The 21847-nt window shown below is 32.3% G+C and overlaps 1 protein-coding gene across 1 annotated transcript in view; it reads right to left on the reverse strand.

Moving 5' to 3' along the window:
* Window positions 1–21847, reverse strand: part of LOC124358223 (carboxyl-terminal PDZ ligand of neuronal nitric oxide synthase protein) — a 599817-nt gene that overhangs the window by 93954 nt on the left and 484016 nt on the right. The window lies entirely within an intron of this gene.

Here is a 21847-nt window from a genome sequence, read left to right on the forward strand (position 1 = left end):
CTTATTTAAGCATACACTGTGATAGCTCAGTCTGTTCTCCGTAGATGTTGTGATAGCTCAGTCTGTACCTAACGAGTGTTGTTATATATTTCAATCTTATTTAAGCATACACTGTGATAACTCAGTCTGTTCTCCGCAGATGTTGTGGTAGCTCAGTCTGCACCTAACGAGTATTGTTATATAGATCAATCTTATTTAAGGATACACTGTGATAGCTCACTCTGTTTTCCGCAGATATTGTGATAACTCAGTCTGCACTTCAATCTTATTTAAGCATACACTGTGATAGCTCAGTCCGTTCTCCGCAGATGTTGTGATAGCTCAGTCTGCACCTAACGAGTATTGTTATATAGTTAAATCTTATTTAAACATACACTGTGATAAGCTCAGTCTGTTCTCCGTAGATGTTTGTGATAGCTCAGTCTGTACCTAACGAGTGTTGTTATATATTTCAATCTTAATTTAAGCATACACTGTGATAGCTCAGTCTGTTCTCCGCAGATGTTGTGATAGCTTGGTCAGCACCTAACGAGTATTGTTATATAGTTCAATCTTATTAAGCATACACTGTGATAGCTCAGTCTGCACCTAACGAGTGTTGTTATATATTTCAATCTTATTTAAGCATACACTGTGATAGCTCAGTCCGTTCTCCGCAGATGTTGTGATAGCTCAGTCTGCACCTAACGAGTATTGTTATATAGTTCAATCTTATTTAAACATACACTGTGATAGCTCAGTCTGTTCTCCGTAGATGTTGTTATAGCTCAGTCTGCACCTAACGAGTATTGTTATATAGTTCAATCTGGTTCAAGCGGATATATGTAGTAATAGCTCACTTTACAACAAAAGTGTGCTGTCGTGGGTTTTCTTATTTGATTGTTTCAGTTAGTGCAATTAGTTTTAGTATATGTGTTGTTGCATTTCGTAATTCAGACGTGTCATTACTTTTAGGATGTGTTGGTTTCTTAACTGTGTTTGTATTCTTCTCTGTTACGTTATTTATTCTCCTAAGGAAAAACAGATTTCTGAACTTGGAACAAATTGTTTCTGCATTTTGTAGTACGTAACGAAGGCAAATAAATATTCTTAACAACACTCTTGGTTTATAGTCTTTGATTGTGTACGTATAACTTCCACCACGATAAGACTTGGAAGTTGAACTTGAGATAGAAGAAGATATATTTAGATCGAGTACAATATTTCTTAGCTTTTTAAGGGAATTACGATAGGTTTTTTTCCCATAAGTTACCCAACAGAGAGGTAAATAAAACACTTTAATCAAATGATTAAGTTGTTGAGTTAACCTAAATTACTCAATCTCACAATGTGTCCACAGGAGAGGGGTACCTTTCAACATACATTGATGAAACAATAATAAACCCGTCTTGCAGTAATAATTATACTACATCATTAATGACGGTCACGTTAAGTAAGGATAGGTCAGTATATGTATTTAATTTACATTATGTAGTGGAAATGTGTCTTAGAAACATTATGCCACGATTAGTGATATAGAAAAGGCATACAGATGAGGGCATCCAACTAATAAGTAGTTACAACTAATGTTACCGATAGTAATAACTTCAATAACCTAATTACAAATGTTTCACTCAAACAAATAAAAATCCAATATATATTTATGGAAATTCTATGGAAAAAATGCATTCACTATCTCACTCTATTTGGTCAACACAATGGCAGACTAACACTTAGTTAACGACTAGGTCTTGAAACATGTGAATACTAATCAATAATAACTTATAAAATATAATAGACTAAAATATAATGAAAAGTAATACGGTAGAATAATTATGTGTCCGATTTTTAAACATCATTTACATCCTGAAATTTCCATTTATACGTAGCTCTGGTGACTAGTGAAAATGAGGATATTAAGGTTCGTTTAGTGAACTGTTTTATAGTGAAACAAGGAGACGGAAAGTCGGCAGATTTGTGTGGACGCGTGACTCCGGGCACTCTCGCAATAAATTGGAATGATATTTGCGGTGAAACAGACTCGCAATATTTCTCAACTTGTAACCACATAACTTGGAGCAATCAGTAGAGTGTTGCTATGGTTACGGTTACAGCAAGGCAAACAGATGAAAAATGGAATATCTGCCTGTCTCTCTGTTCTCTATTGTAATTTAAGGTTATTCCGTTCAACGAGTGACAAAAAACAAAGTCTTATCGCTGTACAGAAGCTGGGTTATTCACTGATCATAAGTTCTGAAGAACTGATCAATTAAACAATACTAGTCCGTTAAAGTTATCTGATACAACAAATGTTTATTATTGACGTGACTTTTATAATTAAAACTATTTACTGTTGCAAATGAGATAAGGGGCGTAACATGTGGAGAGCGACAAAGGGTTTAAAATGTATATTTCTTTAAATAACGAATATTTTTATATTCAATTATTTTAAAATTATGTTAAAGCGTCAATGCTAAAGGATTGCTAGTTTTATAGGGTGGCATTTTAAAATTATACATACTAAAATATTTCAAATAATTTTAAAGATATTGTAAAAAACTATTTTAGAATAAATATTTACAATTTATTTATAATATTTGGTGTTCTAAAACAGATGCGCTATAAACTTAAATTTGGTACATTTCTGTAGTTTTAGATATGAGTAACAGGACAAATATTTTCAACGGTTTGGGTTTCATAGTTACCTAACGAAAAATAAAATTTTATCTCAGTATATTCAAATTATTAAATTGAAGTATTTATTTATTATTCCAGAAACTGAATGTCCATTTGAATTTAGAGCAATCATATGTTGTGCGTACTGGAACCCATAAAGTGAAATACTATAAATTAGTGTAAACATTGCTGGTATTAAAAAACATATGAGGAAGAATAAAATGATACGTACTTTATTAGTGACTAGCTACGCCTAGAAGAAACCCCCTATCTACTTCCGGTATAAGGGGGAATCCTTATTTAAGTTCATGAAATATTCCAAAATAATCTTTTATTATTTTGCATTATATAAATCTTGTTAGTTTTTGGCCTGTCTTTATATTATTGAGACATGTTACTGTTTTTTCTCTGTTTTTCTTTAAGCCAATGTTTAAATGCCATATCAAAATTCCAAGGAAAACCACCAATTTTGAGTAACCTAAGTAAAAAATTTACAATTTTGTTTATTAAAGTGTTTTGTTTATATACACAGTTGGTTTATAACAGTGTTTAAGTAAAATTTACAATGAATTAGATGTTTTCATTTGTCATTGGCGCAATCCGGAGTAAAAGTTAGACATTAGCTTTGTCTTTGACATATGCATTACTGATCAAGTATTGTTCTCAAATTTAAATTGTTGCATAACATGTTTCCACCTATTTCACGAACTTCAACTGAAAGTGTAAACAGTTCTTTAGTATCAATTAAATTTAAATTATGAAACGTAAATATTATAATTTTTTCCATATTAAAAAGTAATCTAGGGAACTCTTAAGATTCCTTCGGCGAATATCAACGAATATTTGACAAAAAGAATTAGACGAATAGGTCCAGAAGTTCTGGAGATTATCGCTTAGCAAGACATTTGACGATTCATTTTTATTCACAAGACTTAGCGTACAACTTACGTTTTCGAAAAGTACAAATGTCGCTATATTTCGTGAAATATTACATATTTTTAACTTGTAAAGGCTATTACATTTATGTGATTTCTGTTGTAAAACCGAATATTACTAACATTTTTATAAATGTTAAAATTTGTGACCTTGCACCTAAAAGCTGCTAAATATGTCCAAAGTCTTAAAACATAATAGTGTGATATATGACATTAGGTGTCTTTAACATGTTAATTACATTAAATGATTATATAAAAGAATAGCACATCAAGGTGATTCCTGGCGTGTGTATACAATACTGCAAAAATTGTATTAATGTTAACTTTTTACAAGAATGTACCGTAACGTTAATGATAAACGCCAAACCAAGAAATAGCCCGTTTTTGTACTGAAGCACTCAGGCCAAGCTTGGCTAAAATAGAACCCGAACAAATGTCAACCGGTAAGGAATCAAAACCACCAAGAGGATATTGTTATACTGTGATCTTGTAACAAAGACTTTTATGTTTTGTTCAAAGACGCTTGAAACTTTGGCAAAATGCCGCTTATGGCAAACATCCAACGCTCTACAGCGGTTCCTTACCTCCACTGTGTCTACATTGGATTTTGATGGCAAAGACGAGAAAGTTCGTGGAAAGCTCATTATAGAAGTTTAAAATTAATTGGATTGAATTCCGTGACAAAGCGCACGGAAATTTCCATCTAGTCGGTTGTATTTTTCTTAGGTACGTGTTTGGTTGAAGGATTCCCTCGATCTTCAACACAAGTCATATATACTGTCATAGAACACACTTTTAATCTAGTAAAAAGTATTCCAGAATTATATCAGAACAGGTATTCTTCGGAGAAAAGTCCAAGTTATCGACATATGACAGGTTTAAAAGTAAGTCAATTCGCAGACAGAGACATGACAGTCAGTCACCAGAATTATAATAAATCCAATAACATGCTTCGATGATTCGACAAGGAAAATAAGCTCAACTTTTCCACCTGCTCGTGTCCAATATTCCCAATACTTGGCTTCAACAGCGTAACCCAACCCTCAAACTACATTTAAAAAATCTAAAACACGTGTTTTTAATTGGCTTTAAACTAAATTTAAAAAAGGGCTTTTGTAGTTTTTCAAAAGCTCGAATTGTTATGTTGCTCGGTCCACGATATTGAGAAAATCGGTTCAGAAGCCTTAATAAATTAATAAGTATGTGTAATGTTATTATTTATTAACAACGTTAAACAAAATCTATAAGAATGCTCAAGTAATACTTATATAAAATAAAAGCCGTACTTAAAAAAAATATTTTTTTAGTTCTATATACACAGTGTCTTTAATTTATTTATGATATAATTGCTATACCATTAAGTAAGAGATTTTGTACTATATTGAGAATAAGAACTTTTAAAAACTTCAAAAATACGCATTTTAGGTTTAAATATTCTCACAGATTTTAAGCACGTCTTAGATAGACGTATGTATGAAACACTTACATAAAAAGGTAATCTTAACATAAGATTATATTTACCTACGTAGACATTTACGGTTTTTAAACAATAAGTTTAAAATAACTAAAGTATTTAAACTAAGTATATACAAAGTTTCAATTCTTGTCGCTTCAGCTGTTTTTGTATTGGAAGAACAAACATCTAAAAGTTCATTATTAGCGTTACAATATTATTATGATATCATTTTAACACATACAAATCTTAACGTTTCAATAGGAACACATGTAGAAATAAAGAAGTGAAATAAATAAAAATAATAATATTGATTAATTTTATTACTTCACTATTTTAAACAACGCAATTTTGCACATATAAAATGAGAGTGCTTATTGGAGTAAATCACGTCATTAATTTATTAATATTATTATTATTAACTAATTTAAAATATTTAATCTAATAATTAAATGTTTAATGAACGAGGAGAAAAACATAGTGGTGATTGTCCGAAAATTGGCTGAAGTACAAACAGTGTATGCTTGACTTTTATCTGACAGTTTCTTTCTGGTTGGAGAGGGGGTGGGTGTACTTATATAAACAACTTTTGTGTAGTAATTTACTATTTTTCCACCATCGCTGTAAAGCTGCCAGGGCTGGGTACAGCACTGGTATATGCAGCAGAGTAAACTAATTAAGATTAGCACAAGCTGCAATATTAGTTTAATATCAGTGGATGAGGGGGTGGGGAGATCTTACAGTCGTATCATGGAGTTGATTAAATGCACCCTCCTCCTCGATGTTCACACCGCTGTGCAATCTGGAGGGTTAAAGTAAACATTTTCCGTTCTGGTAGAGTAACTGATGGTAGTAGAAAAACGTAGGGATGATAAAAGTCAGCTGTAGTAAACCTACCTTGATTTTACACAAAAAAACTGAGTTAACTACGAATACTTTTACGCCGATCATTTTGGAGATGTATTGTTTTTAAAACTTCATAAATATCCTTCAAAACTCTTTTTAGTTTCCCTTGCAAATAGTTTTCAAACGATGAAATATAAAACAGTTTGAGAGTTCTGGACAGCCCTTAAATCATTGAAACTAAAATAGCCGTTTGATACGTAGTCATTATATCTTTAAAATAAGAAATCACCAAGGAATAACAGTGTTAAAAATTCTCATATAAATCTACGACGAAAAGGTCATACAAGTATTTAAGGTATACCATTGTTCTGATGAGGCTATAATCGAGATGAGGAGTAGAATAAGGAGTACATAAAATTCAACAAACATGAAAAATATATGTAATTTTGGTGTGACAGTTTCACCTACAGAAATCTTTGGAGGAAATATTCGAATTGAAAAACCATATACAATCACTAACAGTGGTTTATAACGTTCCTTAGTTGCGTAACACACCTATTTGCTTTTGAATAAAGTAACTGATTCGGTTTTTGCCAGCAAAGATAATTTCATGAACCGCGGCCTGGCGGAAAAGATAGCGTATATAAAATTTAAATTCAACCCCACCTGATAATTGAATGAGCTGATTAAATATAATTATATTAGTTTTATGTGTATATAAATGGCACCTTCTGTATACGCAGTGGGGGAGAGTGAAGTATGGATGAAAGTGAACAACTTCATCTTCTTTAATGTCGGTATTTTTATTCATTTTGGGTCAGGCAAAGTACAAAGAGATTTGTTGATTAATGTTTCCTTCATGTTCCTTTCGGTAAAAGTCTTTACAATACTTAAAACAGAAATATTTGCTCAAAGGAACAACACACTTTTTAAAATATAATCTTTGATCTATACCGATATGTAAATGAATTAGTCGATAGTCAAATATATTACCTGGAAGAACAACCACTACGCTATTCTTAAGTTAGATAAAAAATCGTTATAAGCTATCAATTGTTATGGTAATATATTCACGGTCTCCATACACGTTGGTAATGTACGTTCCCTCGTACGTTAACTCCTGTCCATCGCAAACACTCTAAGGAGTAAAACTACACAGATTACTCGCGTAACAGGCCATGCTGAGGTCGCTTGCACAATTTCAAGCCATAGCTCATTTTATTAGACGACATGAGTTATTGTTAACATGTAACAATCATACAAGTATGATTGCACTTAGTTTGTTTAAAAATTTACTTATTTTTCGATTCTCTCGTTACTATCATATAAAACCAATATGAAAATGTTCGCTAACGCTCAGTACAATCCCAAGGATCGGTACGCATCATCATTGAATTCAACGTTTCTCATACAGAAATAGAGCTTCATACAAAATTACAAGTCTGTAGGCCAGTTCAAAGTTTCTCATATAGACATAGAGCTTTATACAAAATTACAAGTCTGTAGGTCAGTTGAAAGTTTCTCATATAGACATAGAGCTTCATACAAAATTACAAGTCTGTAGGCCAGTTCAAAGTTTCTCATATAGACATAGAGCTTTATACAAAATTACAAGTCTGTAAGCCAGTTCAAAGTTTCTCATATAGACATAGAGCTTTATACAAAATTACAAGTCTGTAGGCCAGTTCAAAGTTTCTCATATAGACATAGAGCTTTATACAAAATTACAAGTCTGTAAGGCCAGTTCAAAGTTTCTCATATAGACATAGAGCTTCATACAAAATTACAAGTCTGTAGGTCAGTTGAAAGTTTCTCATATAGACATAGAGCTTCATACAAAATTACAAGTCTGTAGGCCAGTTCAAAGTTTCTCATATAGACATAGAGCTTATACAAAATTACAAGTCTGTAGGCCAGTTGAAAGTTTCTTATAGACATAGAGTACAAAATTACAAGTCTGTAGAGCACAAAATTACAAGTCACAAAAGTTCTTATCAGCAAAATTACAAGTCTGTAGCAGTATGTTTCTCATATAGACATAGAGCTTCATACAAAATTACAAGTCTGTAGGCCAGTTCAAAGTTTCTCATATAGACATAGAGCTTTATACAAAATTACAAGTCTGTAGGCCAGTTCAAAGTTTCTCATATAGACATAGAGCTTTATACAAAATTACAAGTCTGTAGGCCAGTTCAAAGTTTCTCATATAGACATAGAGCTTCATACAAAATTACAAGTCTGTAGGCCAGTTCAAAGTTTCTCATATAGACATAGAGCTTTATACAAAATTACAAGTCTGTAAGCCAGTTCAAAGTTTCTCATATAGACATAGAGCTTCATACAAAATTACAAGTCTGTAGGCCAGTTCAAAGTTTCTCATATAGACATAGAGCTTTATACAAAATTACAAGTCTGTAGGTCAGTTCAAAGTTTCTCATATAGACATAGAGCTTTATACAGAATTACAAGGCTGTACGCCAGTTCAAAGTTTCTCATATAGACATAGAGCTTTATACAAAATTACAAGTCTGTAGGCCAGTTCAAAGTTTCTCATATAGACATAGAGCTTTATACAAAATTACAAGTCTGTAAGCCAGTTCAAAGTTTCTCATACAGAAATAGAGCTTCATACAAAATTACAAGTCTGTAGGCCAGTTCAAAGTTTCTCATATAGACATAGAGCTTTATACAAATTACAAGTCTGTAAGGCCAGTTCAAAGTTTCTCATATAGACATAGAGCTTTATACAAAATTACAAGTCTGTAGGCCAGTTCAAAGTTTCTCATATAGACATAGAGCTTCATACAAAATTACAAGTCTGTAGGCCAGTTCAAAGTTTCTCATATAGACATAGAGCTTCATACAAAATTACAAGTCTGTAGGTCAGTTCAAAGTTTCTCATATAGACATAGAGCTTCATACAAAATTACAAGTCTGTAGGTCAGTTGAAAGTTTCTCATATAGACATAGAGCTTCATACAAAATTACAAGTCTGTAGGCCAGTTCAAAGTTTCTCATATAGACATAGAGCTTCATACAAAATTACAAGTGTGTAGGTCAGTTAGTGCTCGAGATACCGTGCAAACATAGAAATACAGAAATAAAATTTCTCATCCCGTCGAGTGATAAAGCTTCGCTACCGCTCAATAATAACAAAAAAAAACAACTCAAAATCAATAATTAATATAACAATAAAAATAATATTAAATTGCAACGAAAGGTATTACAGTAACAAAAACAAAAGCATGATAATAAATCAAAATCATTCTTTAACACTATTTTGAAGGTGTTAAAATAATTTGTAAATTACGTACAATCAACAATAGATGGATCCGGCATTAGATCAGGAGAGAATATAATTGCGGAGATGTTTTAATAACCGGAATAGGAAACTTGATGACAGATAGATTATATATAGCACATAGAAGAGCTCTTTACATATTTCCCTGGAGTACAGTGGAGCGGACTCATGAATAAATTGGAACCATATATTCTTGCTATCATCGGATTAAGTTCTCGGGTTGGTAACAATAGATCACTGAAAGTACTATCAGAACGGCAGGTTTATAATTGGATTAATTACGTTTAACGTCGTTAATGCGTTAATGTGCAAGCAGAGCACCAACTTCTGAGTTACTTGTTGAGGTTAAATTTGAGAATATAAACTGCGCACTAATTTAGAACTTGATGGTTTATGAATGGCAATTATTTACGATGAGCTTAAGCCGCACTCCGTGTTTCCAACACAAGTTAGCCAGAGGATTTGCAGAGAGTAGTTGGAAATCTATCAGCGAACTTGATGGAACTGTGTTGTAACTTGGAAGACACTTAGCTCGCCGAGTTTATCACCCTTGGGGACGATTGAGAACAACCAACTGACAAGTTACAAGTCCTAACCCGGTGAACTTGAGCCGGCGTCACTCGACCACACAATCGAACTTCGGTTTGATACATTTACCGAGAAACGTGGAACAGAGTGACTGAGTTATCCTCCAATTAAATCTTTGGAAACTATTTAAAATGTCTGTTCCAAAGATAGCAAAAATATTAAAGTACTTTTTATCGCACCACGAGGACTTGTAGACATTTGAACTAGACTTTCAGGGTCTAGTTCAAGGTCTTAACATTAGGCCCATATAAAAATACTTAACTTTTAGTGTATGTACATAAAAGATGACTGGAGGAGGTGCCATATTTTTTATAAAAAAAAGTAAACTTGTATTAAGTAAAGCACCCTCATTTCATTAAATATTTCATTAAAACAATATAACTTTAAATATCGCTCCCTGATGTACACAAAAATAACATTCGTGTTCATCACTCCACAAGGAGTTGTAGGCATTTAAACTATAATTTAGAGGTATTTTAAAATCAGGACCATTTTTAAAATATTAAAATTTTAGAGTATGTATAAGAAGTGCCATGTTTCTATAAAAAATTAATTTCCTAAAGAAAAGCACTTACTTTTTAAAATTATATTTCATTAAAACAACTTTTGAAATTTATAAATACCTTAAAGTGTCGATCCCTGAAGCTATACCTAACGTACATAAAAATAACTATGGTGTTCATCACTCCTCGAAGTGTTGTAGGTATTTAAACTCGAATTTGGGGGCGTCTAAAAATCAGGCCATATCAAAATAATACATTTTTAGAATATTTATATAAAAGATGAATGGAGTAATTGTCATGTTTCTATTATAAAAACGCCATTTCCTAAAGGATAACTGTCACTTTCTTAAATTACATTCCAATAAAAACTGTAACTTTTTAAACTCATAAAGAAATTATAATTTCCCTCCCTGAAGCTATACATGATGTACATAAAAATTAACATTTTTATCTTCTGCAGTTTTTGTTTGGGTCTGGTCGTCGAGGAGATCAATAGAATTTTGTAATTATTTTTTTTCTTCACGGAAGGTATCTTAAAATTCAACGAGTTATAAATAAAAATTATGTCAATTAGAAACCAAATTAAAAGTGTTTGAACATATAATTTTCCATTTTTTATCATTTTATAATATCGTAAAGCTATACTTTTCGAAATGTCCATTATTATTTTAAACATAGAATTTAGCAGTAAACAATATAATGTTTGCCCATAAATTGCGATTTGACTGGAAAAGGGACTGTTGTAATAATTTAAAGTTCTAATAATGTTAATGTTTTAATAATATATTAATTGTTTGAAAAACAACCTACTCAAAAGAAATAAAGCCCATTATGGAAATTTTAAAAACGATTTATGTTTTTAATCACGCAAAACCACTAGAAGACCATTTAAATGGATTATGAATTAAATAACAGAGATTAGTTTTCAAACATTCATGATAGCTAATGGGAGGAATATGAAAAAGAATTCGGTTTACGTTCAAATCCAAAAATACCAACAGTAATCGATCACTGTAATAATGAAGAATGAATGAAAAAAAAAACGCACAAAAGAAAGAAATCTTTTATTGCGACGTTCTTGAGAACATAAAAAGCGAACATGTGAAGTCTGACCAGAAAGAAAGGCCAGTTGATGAAAGCGATTTGTTCAAAAGGTTGGCGAATGGAGAGAGCGCTTACCCTCGATATTGGTTCTCTAAATGTGACTTTGAAGAGGTGGCGATTGTCTATCACTTCAAAACTACTCTGTCTTCCACACACTGCATTATGTCGATTGGTAATTATTGCTGTGGTACAGTCTTTCCAAACACGTTATTAAATCCCTAAAGAAAACATATTTATAGAACATCATGAGTTAGTTATTCTCAAGGTTCTAGTGTGTGAATCATTATTACTTTTGATAAGTAATAATGTACATTATACTTTTTTATACTTTTAGCCTTACAATTATTATTTTGAGGTATTAGCATGTTCAGGGGGAAATATAATTAACAAATAAAATTATGGATTCTGCACTTATGTAATTTATTAATTAAGATCAAATTTTAGACAGCTATTTTAAATACGGTTTTTATTATTTTAATCTATCAAATTTCAGATAATGTTGGATTTTGGAACTTAAATTGAAACATGGAGGGATATATATATATATATATATATATATATATATATATATATATATATACATATATATATATATATATATATATATATATATATATACATACATACATACATATGTACATATATATATATATTTAAATTAAAATGCACATGCATGTAAACAGATTTGTTAACAGTGAAACCAATCACCTTACAAAATAAACGAAATAAATGGAAAACCTTTTAATAAAGAAAGGTAAACGTCAGCAATCCTCTGTCTGCAAGAAGCCTAACAGAACACAAATTTGGACACTTTACACAATCACCTCTGACGTCTATATCTGTCACTGGTTCGTTAATTGACAACACAGACAATCGCAAGCACATTCAAAATTTGTTCTTTTAATTTATGGAGCTCGAACACTATTTTTGTCTTTCTATTCAGCCTCGTTTCTGGCTCTTGAAGTCTCCCCGACAGTATTCTGATTAGCAGAACAGTTCCCAGAAATTAGATCCCGCTAAATTCAACTCATCCGTCAGTAACGATCAGATTCAGCGCCTTCTGAAGGTGGATGTAATTAAATTACGCCATTGTTGCTTTGAAGATGACTGGGCTGCGAATCTCAAATCTTATGAGGTTGTATCGGAAGCGCTTCCTCGGTTTCATGTTGCTTAATTGCATGCTAATATTTTAGCAAAGTTAAATGTACCAGATGGGTTTAACATAATCGTTCGTAGTATCCAACGAGCCTCTGCGAACGGAGCTCGACAGGTTCTGATTGGCAGGAGAGACATTACGGGCCACCGGATAAGATCACTTAGGATAAGCAGGTGAGAAATCTTTTATTGCACTTTGTCAAAAAATGGCTTAACGCTGCTCATTAATATCCAGGATATCCAGGATGGATAGATATTTCTGGCATGTCACCTTGGAAGGAGAGAGGCTAGCTTCGGCAAACCCCAACCTCTTCTAGTCAAATTGGGAAGGATACGGTTCTACTTCATGTCTAGGCTTGCAAAAACCATTGAAAAACCCACCCACTTGTTGAAGTTACCATCCACCGTAATCCAGGCTATCGATCTTTTTAGTCCAATATCTTGACATTTGTGGTTAGTGAGGTGCCAATCCTTGATATCCATGGGGTGTCTATGTGACACATCGACTATAGCTGTATCCAATTTTTCAACTAGAATATATAAACCAGTTACAGGTGAACCCTCCTGGAGAGGCTTTAGACCGTATGATGCGTTACTGCTTACATTTTCCTAATCCAATGCCCCTGGTCTGTCGATTATGGAATGCACTCTCGTCAGGGCAATCACAACAGGAATTGTACCAGGCTAGGACCGGAGATGTGTTACGGTCTCGGTCGCCAGTACCGCGCGTGTGGGCGAGCGGAACGAATGACGTACGGTAAGTGGGTGCCTGAGTGCTCGGATAGATGTGTAGTAGTAAGCAAACTTATCATACAGTTAGCGTAACTAAAGACCTTGTTTTGCTTTTTTATATACTTAGATACTTTGTTGTTTGACTTCTATTTTTGTTTTCACCCAAGCAAATGATTTAACGCTGTTTTTGTGCTTGAAGAATGATGATACAGCAAATATTGTACATTCGTTATAAATGTGAAATTGGCTACATTCCTTGCCTCTCCTCGAAATAAACTAGTTTTTCATTTCATCATTATTAAGAATTTTGTCCGAGTAAAGGTTTCCCACAACATTTATGTTCACACCAACAAATTCCACAGCTGACTGTAATGAGAGTGAACAAGGATGCAGAGATGACAAGAGATGGCTACATAAGGAAGTCCAGTGCTATACCGTTACCATTCATTAGGGACAACCGCTCATTCTGTGATAGTCGGGAGCTTGATGTGATCTGTAAAAGAGATCAAGATACTTCTGAGTAATTTTCATACTACGGAGTTTTTTCAAATGACAATCTAAAAGATTTATCCATCGCATTAGGCAATGTGGTTGTTGGCTCCCTAAGTGCGATTTGAGATAATTTGAAATAACTAAGTTAACTAAGTTTTGAAATAATTCTTAAATATAACCTAAGATTCAAAACTTTTTTTATAAAAGAATATCATTTTTATAAAAGAATGTTTTGGCTGACAATAGAATCTTTCAGGGAGACATCCAAGCATAAAGGTCCTATTAGCCTACCTCAGAAAGTCTTAGGTTACTTCAAACACCGTTAAAAACTTGAATTATATATCTGTGGATAATCGTGAAAACTCTAATAAGTAATAATAAAGTATGTTTTAAATTTAATAATACGGACCGGCCAGAAAGCTTGTTGCTAACCCATGGCAACTTTGAACGTATCCAGTTTTATATTGACATCTTAATATAGCGAAAGAAAAAGAAATGTAACGAGAAAGCCTCGAGAAAACGAGACAAAGAACGATAAAATTCCAAACTAAATACTCTTATATAGGATCAGACAGGAAGGATTTGGACGTCTTGACGTATCCTTTGAAGCAAAAGAATAATTTTAGAAGATTCCAGGGAAGAGAGGTTTTCTTTTACGCTGAATAAATGTAGAAGGTAAGCTGTCTGGATAGGGCTCTTTAAAAGATTCAAGAATGTAGATACTCTTTCTTCAGCTTAACGTATTATTAATATTCTAAACGAAACGTTTGTAAATTCCAATACTAAAAAAAACTATACCATAAAACGTTTAAAACAAGTTTCCACTCACTAATTCAATATAAATTAATTTTTAACAATAAGTCAATAACCAACAATAATTAAATTGTTTCTTTTATTCTATTAATTAAGTCCATCGCATACAAAAATGGAGTTGTTCAGTTTAATATCACAACACCGAAATTTACGACTGTTTTGAAACATTTTATCTGCAAGTACTAAATATTCCCATATTGCCTAAAACTGTGAATGAACTACTAGTAATATACCCTATGGTCATCCACTATAAACCAAGCGACGACGTTTAGGTCTGGTGAGAGCCAATACACAAACCCTCATCACTGTCAGTAATCTTACAAGATTTAACAGCATATTAAGTATATATTATATACTTAATATGCTGTTAAATTTTAAATGACGTATGTATTGCTGCTGAGTGTATTACGTAAAATGAGGTCATAATTATATGTATTATATAACACTCTGTAGTATTAAGGCTAACAGCGTACTTTATGTTTTCTATAACTTCATACAAAATAGAGTTGTACATTTATTAAAGTTTGAGCTATCACCATAATAGAACAAAATAGAACACCAAGCTAGCCAACGAAGTTAGCCGATATGTATATACATGAAGTTATGAACGGGAGTGCTTTGAGTTCTAGGGGTCATGTTCGGTTAAGTTATGCAGAAAGTTTTGATAAATACTGTCATGAGGAAGACAATTGCAATACGCTGATTTATGTAAGAAATATACAAAAAAAAAACAAACAAAAAATTTCACAACACATAATTCACAGCTTGTTGAAATGGAAATTTAGCCTAAATTATAGACATTTCCATGGAAATAGGTCCCCGGTTGATTTATGGTTGTTTTATTGATTTACTTACTATCCGCGTTTCTGATGATGGCACTACATTGTCATAACATGTAGAATTGTCTACGTACATAAAGGATTGAAGCTTGAAACAAGGCAAGAATGCATATTTAATTCCGAAGTTCCATCGTGCCATCGCGTCCGCATGTCGGGGACTTAAGCGCAGCTCTGTTCGACTAAAGTGATAACACGTACATAATACTGTAGAACAGAGATAGGCGGAGTGAAGTAGTGCAGACGGTACAGTGACGGTAAAACCCTCATTGTTCTATCCGTGTAGAACGCAAACCCAGGTTTATGTGTACTTAAGTTCAAGTACCTTCGATAGAAGCGACTACACCACCCTTCCGAGTGCGGTTAATAAGCAAATGTATTCTACATCAGTAAGGTGAGGGGGGGGGGTGAATTTATTCAAATGGTATTACGTTTGTTCTATGCCATTAAACCTAAATCTATGGAACTACTGAGCTCGTTCGACCTACGGAAGTGTTCAACATTAAATTTTATGAGCCAAACATGACCGCTTTTGAGGATAATCTTCCCAACCATCTCTCCACGTTTGCGTTTCGTACTAGTACATATAGATAACTAGATATATAGTACCTGTTTGTAAAATGTCGTAAATTAATATGATGCGCAGTAAAAGATTTTTACAGCAAAAACCGCCATCCAATATCTGAATTGAAAACATATGATTAGATTCGATTTCGTTTCGGGAGGCTGTATATAAAATTAAATAAGAAACCCCAAAAAATCAAATCGGGACTGCTAAGATTCCCTTAAAGCTTGGGAGACGATCTGGTGTGTATCATCAAGAGGCACAGAGACTACAATAAAAACGTTGCCACGATCCTTAGGGTTATTTTAATTTACTAGCAATTTAATTTACCTGTGGCATCACACGAAATTTCATTTTAATAAACAGGAACATCATAAGTATATTCTTTTTAAATGGCATTCCAAACATTCTGAGATGATTGATAGTGAATGAAAGATATTCTACCTCCTGTTTTTAATAAGTACCTCTAAATTTATTTCATGATACTTCATTTATTGATATCAACAACAATTGAACTATTTTAGACAAGAGTGAATAAATTCTCTGAAGTAATTCTTCTCAAGGGAATTATACTGGACCATATTTACGTTATACGAGTTGATAAAGTTGATTTATTACCAACAAAACCACAATTTATTAAACTTAATTAAAAATTGATTTTGCTGTAAAATAAAAGAATATTTTTATCAATTACCATCACTTCCAGCTTATTTAAAAGAAAGGTTGTATTCATTTATGATCCTCAATTGGAAATATCTAACTAAAGATGCATAACTGGTTTCATAGGATAATTTTTATAACAATATGGTATAAAACTTCTTGTGGAAACCATTTAAATATACTTTTGTTATTTAATATCGTTTACACATCCCATAATCGTGATATTTTGCATGGCTAAAATCGTTTTGAAATCACTTTTGTAAACGTATTTTATTATAAAAGTTTTGGTTGGCTAACGAACTTATCCAAGCCAAGTGTTATTATTTAGAGTCAGTATAAACAAATATTTATTTATTTTATTCGTACTTTTTTAATGCATTTTTATTGGGTGAACAATAGCGAAGTATATGCAGGATGTGTTCAGTACGAAATTAACCATAGATTTGAAAGTTTGAATGAAATGTGCCTGACGTACCCCTAACTTGTTTTATTACATAAGTATAATCTTGTTTTCAAACTAGGTGATTAAGCCTCCAAGACCTAAATTAAAAAAAATATTAATAATCCTTTTTTAGAATTGGGAAATGTTCTTATGTCTTACAATGCATAAAATATATCTCTTGGTGTATTAAGATTTGATAGTCATATATAACATTTTAAGTTTTATGCGTTTTAAATCGTTATTTTAGGCTTAAATCTCAAATATATATTATATAAACCAAAAGCAATAAAATTTCAGCCGATTTATTCCTAACTATACAATGTATATTTTTATGATATTATACATGAACACTATATGTATATTATTATACGTTGTATAATATTACTAAACTATTAAACTAAAAAAGTATATTAATCACCTGGTTAATAAATTAAGATAAAACTATTTATATTTTACCGCATTTGCTTAATTCTGTTAAGAGATTTGTTCCTAATAAAAGCGGCTTTGTGTATGTAATATTTAGATATAGAGAGCAGAAATCTGCTTTGATACTCAATTATTCACATTAACGCCTCTGCTTTGTGTTTGTAATATTTAGATATAGAGAGCAGAAATCTGCTTTGATACTCAATTATTCACATTAACGCCTCTGCTTTGTGTTTGTAATATTTAGATATAGAGAGCAGAAATCTGCTTTGATACTCAATTATTCACATTAACGCCTCTGCTTTGTGTTTGTAATATTTAGATATAGAGAGCAGAAATCTGCTTTGATACTCAATTATTCACATTAACGCCTCTGCTTTGTGTTTGTAATATTTAGATATAGAGAGCAGAAATCTGCTTTGATACTCAATTATTCACATTAACGCCTCTGCTTTGTGTTTGTAAAGCGCTTTGCTGGACTCCCATAGTAGCGTCTTTGTTAATTATGGGCGATGCCACTTTCCTTTGTGTGCAAAAGCTTTTCATTATTCATTACGTTAATTTTAATTATTCTGTTCTGCTCTATGAAGTTATTTAGCATAATTAATTACTAATAATATGATTTGATAAAAGGCATATTTTATAATGTGTTTGGTTGATGTTTATTGCTATAAAAATGCATATTGTTCAATTGATATTGTTAAAATTGAGAAATATATTAACAACTATATAAACAAGTAATTTATATTTCGTATTTCATATCTGGTACTATGGAGAGCTCGCATTGTCAATTTTTATTATAAAAATTAAATGCAACGTGTATTGAAAATAGTTACGATAATTTGTAAGATACGGGGACTTTTGTTTCAATCATATCACAAGGCCAACAACTGAAAATCAATCTCCAAACCGATTCCTCACTATAAAATACATTATGATGAAATACGGCTATGAAACAGTGACGCCAGAAACTAAGTATATCGAGTTTAGACTCAATGAACTTTAAAAAGGAAACAGGATTTTTTCAGGACATTTGCCATAATTCAGAGATACGAAAAATCAGTAACCCTACGTTTCGACACAATTTCCCTTTTTTACCGCCATCTTGTTTTTGCCGTGACGATCGCCATTTACTATTGGCCTCTGGTCAGTTCTATGTGGTTCGTCGGTAGGTGCATATATGTAGTAATCTGTATTCTGTAGTTCAGTTTTAATAAATAGTATTGCGGTTTGTTTTTATTAAGTGTACGTTTAGAGTTAGTGCACATGAAGTTGAAACACAACATGGTTGTTGTGATTCCTGATAATGTGTGTCACAATGCTCTTGCAAATTAGCAAGGAAAGAAAATAAGGGGTAACATTCAGTTCTAGGAAAGCAATATAGGATAAATCACACAAGCTAAAGTAAAGAAACACACCATTACTGTTTCAACAAGTCCATACTTTTTTTTTTTTGGAAAAGTGCCTTTTTTAATTTGAACAAAACAAATAACAATACGGTGAAAGGTGCAAGGACCTAACTTTCAGACACAGACAACAAACTGTGTTCAAGTGAGCAAATAATAATATTCATATATACATGCAGTCAAAAATCGTTACAGACATTTTGAGTGCCATACATAGAGCCGTAAAATGCACTAACCAATCATCCCTTTCCGACCAATAATTATGCAAAATAAGAGAATCTCACACACCGTTACTCTGTGACTGAATGTTGTTACGGTATACCTGATGTTCCTATAAAGTTTGGAGAGCTGCCATACTGATAGTCTGGTCTTCTTGAAAAAAGCTTTTGTAACTTCAAAAGAAACTAAGTATAAAGGGGTTTGTATCGGATGATATACCAGCCAATGTACACAATATACCTATAATCGTGGCATACTACAATATCTTTGTATTAGTAGCGATACATCGTATCATGTCAACCTTTTTAGACCACTGACTCAAAAGTTTAAAATGATTGTTTTATTGTTTGGCTTTAAACTTTGCGTACGATGCAAGTCAAGAGAGAGACTTCGCGTAACATAACACACTGTCTGTCCTCCCCTCACTGCTTATTTCACCCCTTGAACCACAACCTTGTACCGGTTGAATGACGTCACTGACAACTCCTCCCTCATCAAATATAAGCTTTGATTATCCATTCGTATAATCAAGGTTATATGACACAGCGGCTCGAAGATGAGGTCCCAGCTTAGGGATATATTGGTTTGTGTATCGTGCTTTGTAAATCGCAAACTTCAGTCTATGCACATTTTCACTTAGTTTAGAAATATCTTAATCGGTTTTTGGCGGTATTTTATACCGTTGTCGAGATTATAAGAAATGTGAGTTCGCAAGTAAGCCGATGATTTCTATAAAACGCACTTCAAGGTTTTGTTCTAACAAATAGTCTACTCTTGGATTGATTTTAAAACTTTTCGGGCTGGATGTGATAAAAATGATTTTTTAGACTTGCAGACAACTTGGATTGCAATTGAATCATGTTTAGCAGTTAAAACAGGCATAAATTAGAGTATCACGCGCTTCCCGCCTCTTAAGTGCTGTTCCCTAAAATCAGGTTGGCGCTGGTTAATTATGTACGGATGTGCTTTTAACGAGCGAAGCACCCCTTACCTGTGCTCACGATTACTACCACTTACTTCTCGAGGCATCTTATGTAATTAACTTTAGATGGTGTTACGGAATGTGTGCATTAGTATTATTATATTAAACATGCAAAAACAGCATAAAATGGATAACTTAAATACCAAAAGAGAGGAATATTTGGTTTCTTCCTTATAAATATAAATAAAACCATTGAAAAACACAATTAAAATTGCCCTTCTGGCTCAGTCGAAAGAAGTAGATATTGTGGTAGTATTTTGGTAGCAGAAATATAAATGATTATTATTTATATATAATATGCACATTTTTTATGGGATTTATATATAACCAACATATTAAAAACTGTTCTAGATATTACAAAAATTGTCACAAATTATGTACTATAAAATGTTATAACCACTTCAGTTAACAATTTAGTTCTTCTCTAGGTCCGTAAATACCAAGTTATATTTTTAAAGTTTAAACGGCTGCCATATTCAAACAACAAGCGTAGTGAGCTGGCTAGCGAACTCTGCTGATATACTTACAATATTAATTTTTGTACCAATATCGTATATAAACTTTGGATCAGGGGTGGTTTTGATCCCCAAGTTTCATGAAGTTAGTGTAAATTTACCTAACATGCTACCAATTAAAACAATAATTGCAATGCTATACAAAGTCAAGCTACAATGCTATAATTCCTAATCTTCTTATTGACCTTGATACTGAACAAATTCAGTCCTTTCTTTGTTTGTTTTGACAGTTTGAATTAGGACACTTTTCAATGTAGAACTGGATATTTGTTTGAACTTTATTTGAAGGGTTTATCCCAAGTTTTAGTTTTGGGAAGACCCGTATTTGCTGTTTGCACTCACTACCAATCAAGATTGTAAGTTTGCTTTTCCTGATGTATAACGCATTAGGGTCACCGTAATATGTACACATTTCAAAATTAAACAAAATTTATCTATGAATTAAACTAAAACTATCTATCTATTGTTAGGAAGTTACAGTTATGTATATAAATTTTCAATCTCACTTTCTGACTAGCTTTAATCGTATTAAAACCATATGTAATAATAAAACTCTAACTAGCAGTAGCGTACGTAAAAGAAAATTCTCCAAACATCTTTACATTTATATTCTGTGCGATTTTCAAAATAAATTTTATATACACATCTAACTTTACATTAAACATATAACTATCGCCAGTTCTATACTTCATAGTTGAGCAAATACAACTTTTCATAATTTCAACACGCCTCTTAAGAAAACCATCTAAATGTACAAATCTCACATACAGAAATACATGCAATAGTTAATGCACCATGCTCAGTAAATTTACTTTTCTTCAGAATTTCCAGATAGTACAGGAAATTCTCAAAGTGAACTAAACAGTTTATTATCCTATATAGTAAAAATCCAGTATTACCTGTTATGCGAAATACACTTATATAACAAACTAATTTATAAAATTACGAATTACTTTAATTTTTAATTCTTATACAGTTTGTTTAAAGATTTTATAAAAAGGTAGGAATGCCTTCCAAGATTTGGGCTCCTTTTTGACGTCATCCGTAGTGACAATTAATGTATATTTTAATAGTTCAAATATTTGTATTATTAAAACTCCTTGGATACATACCACATGACAACATTTTGGTTGGCTGATGTAGGAAATCCGTGTGAGATAATTTTAAAATTATTGGGCAATTAGTTTTGTAATTTTTCTACAACAATAACGTTTCCAGT

Source organism: Homalodisca vitripennis, chromosome 1 (assembly GCF_021130785.1).
Source record: "Homalodisca vitripennis isolate AUS2020 chromosome 1, UT_GWSS_2.1, whole genome shotgun sequence".
Lineage (NCBI taxonomy): Eukaryota > Metazoa > Arthropoda > Insecta > Hemiptera > Cicadellidae > Homalodisca > Homalodisca vitripennis.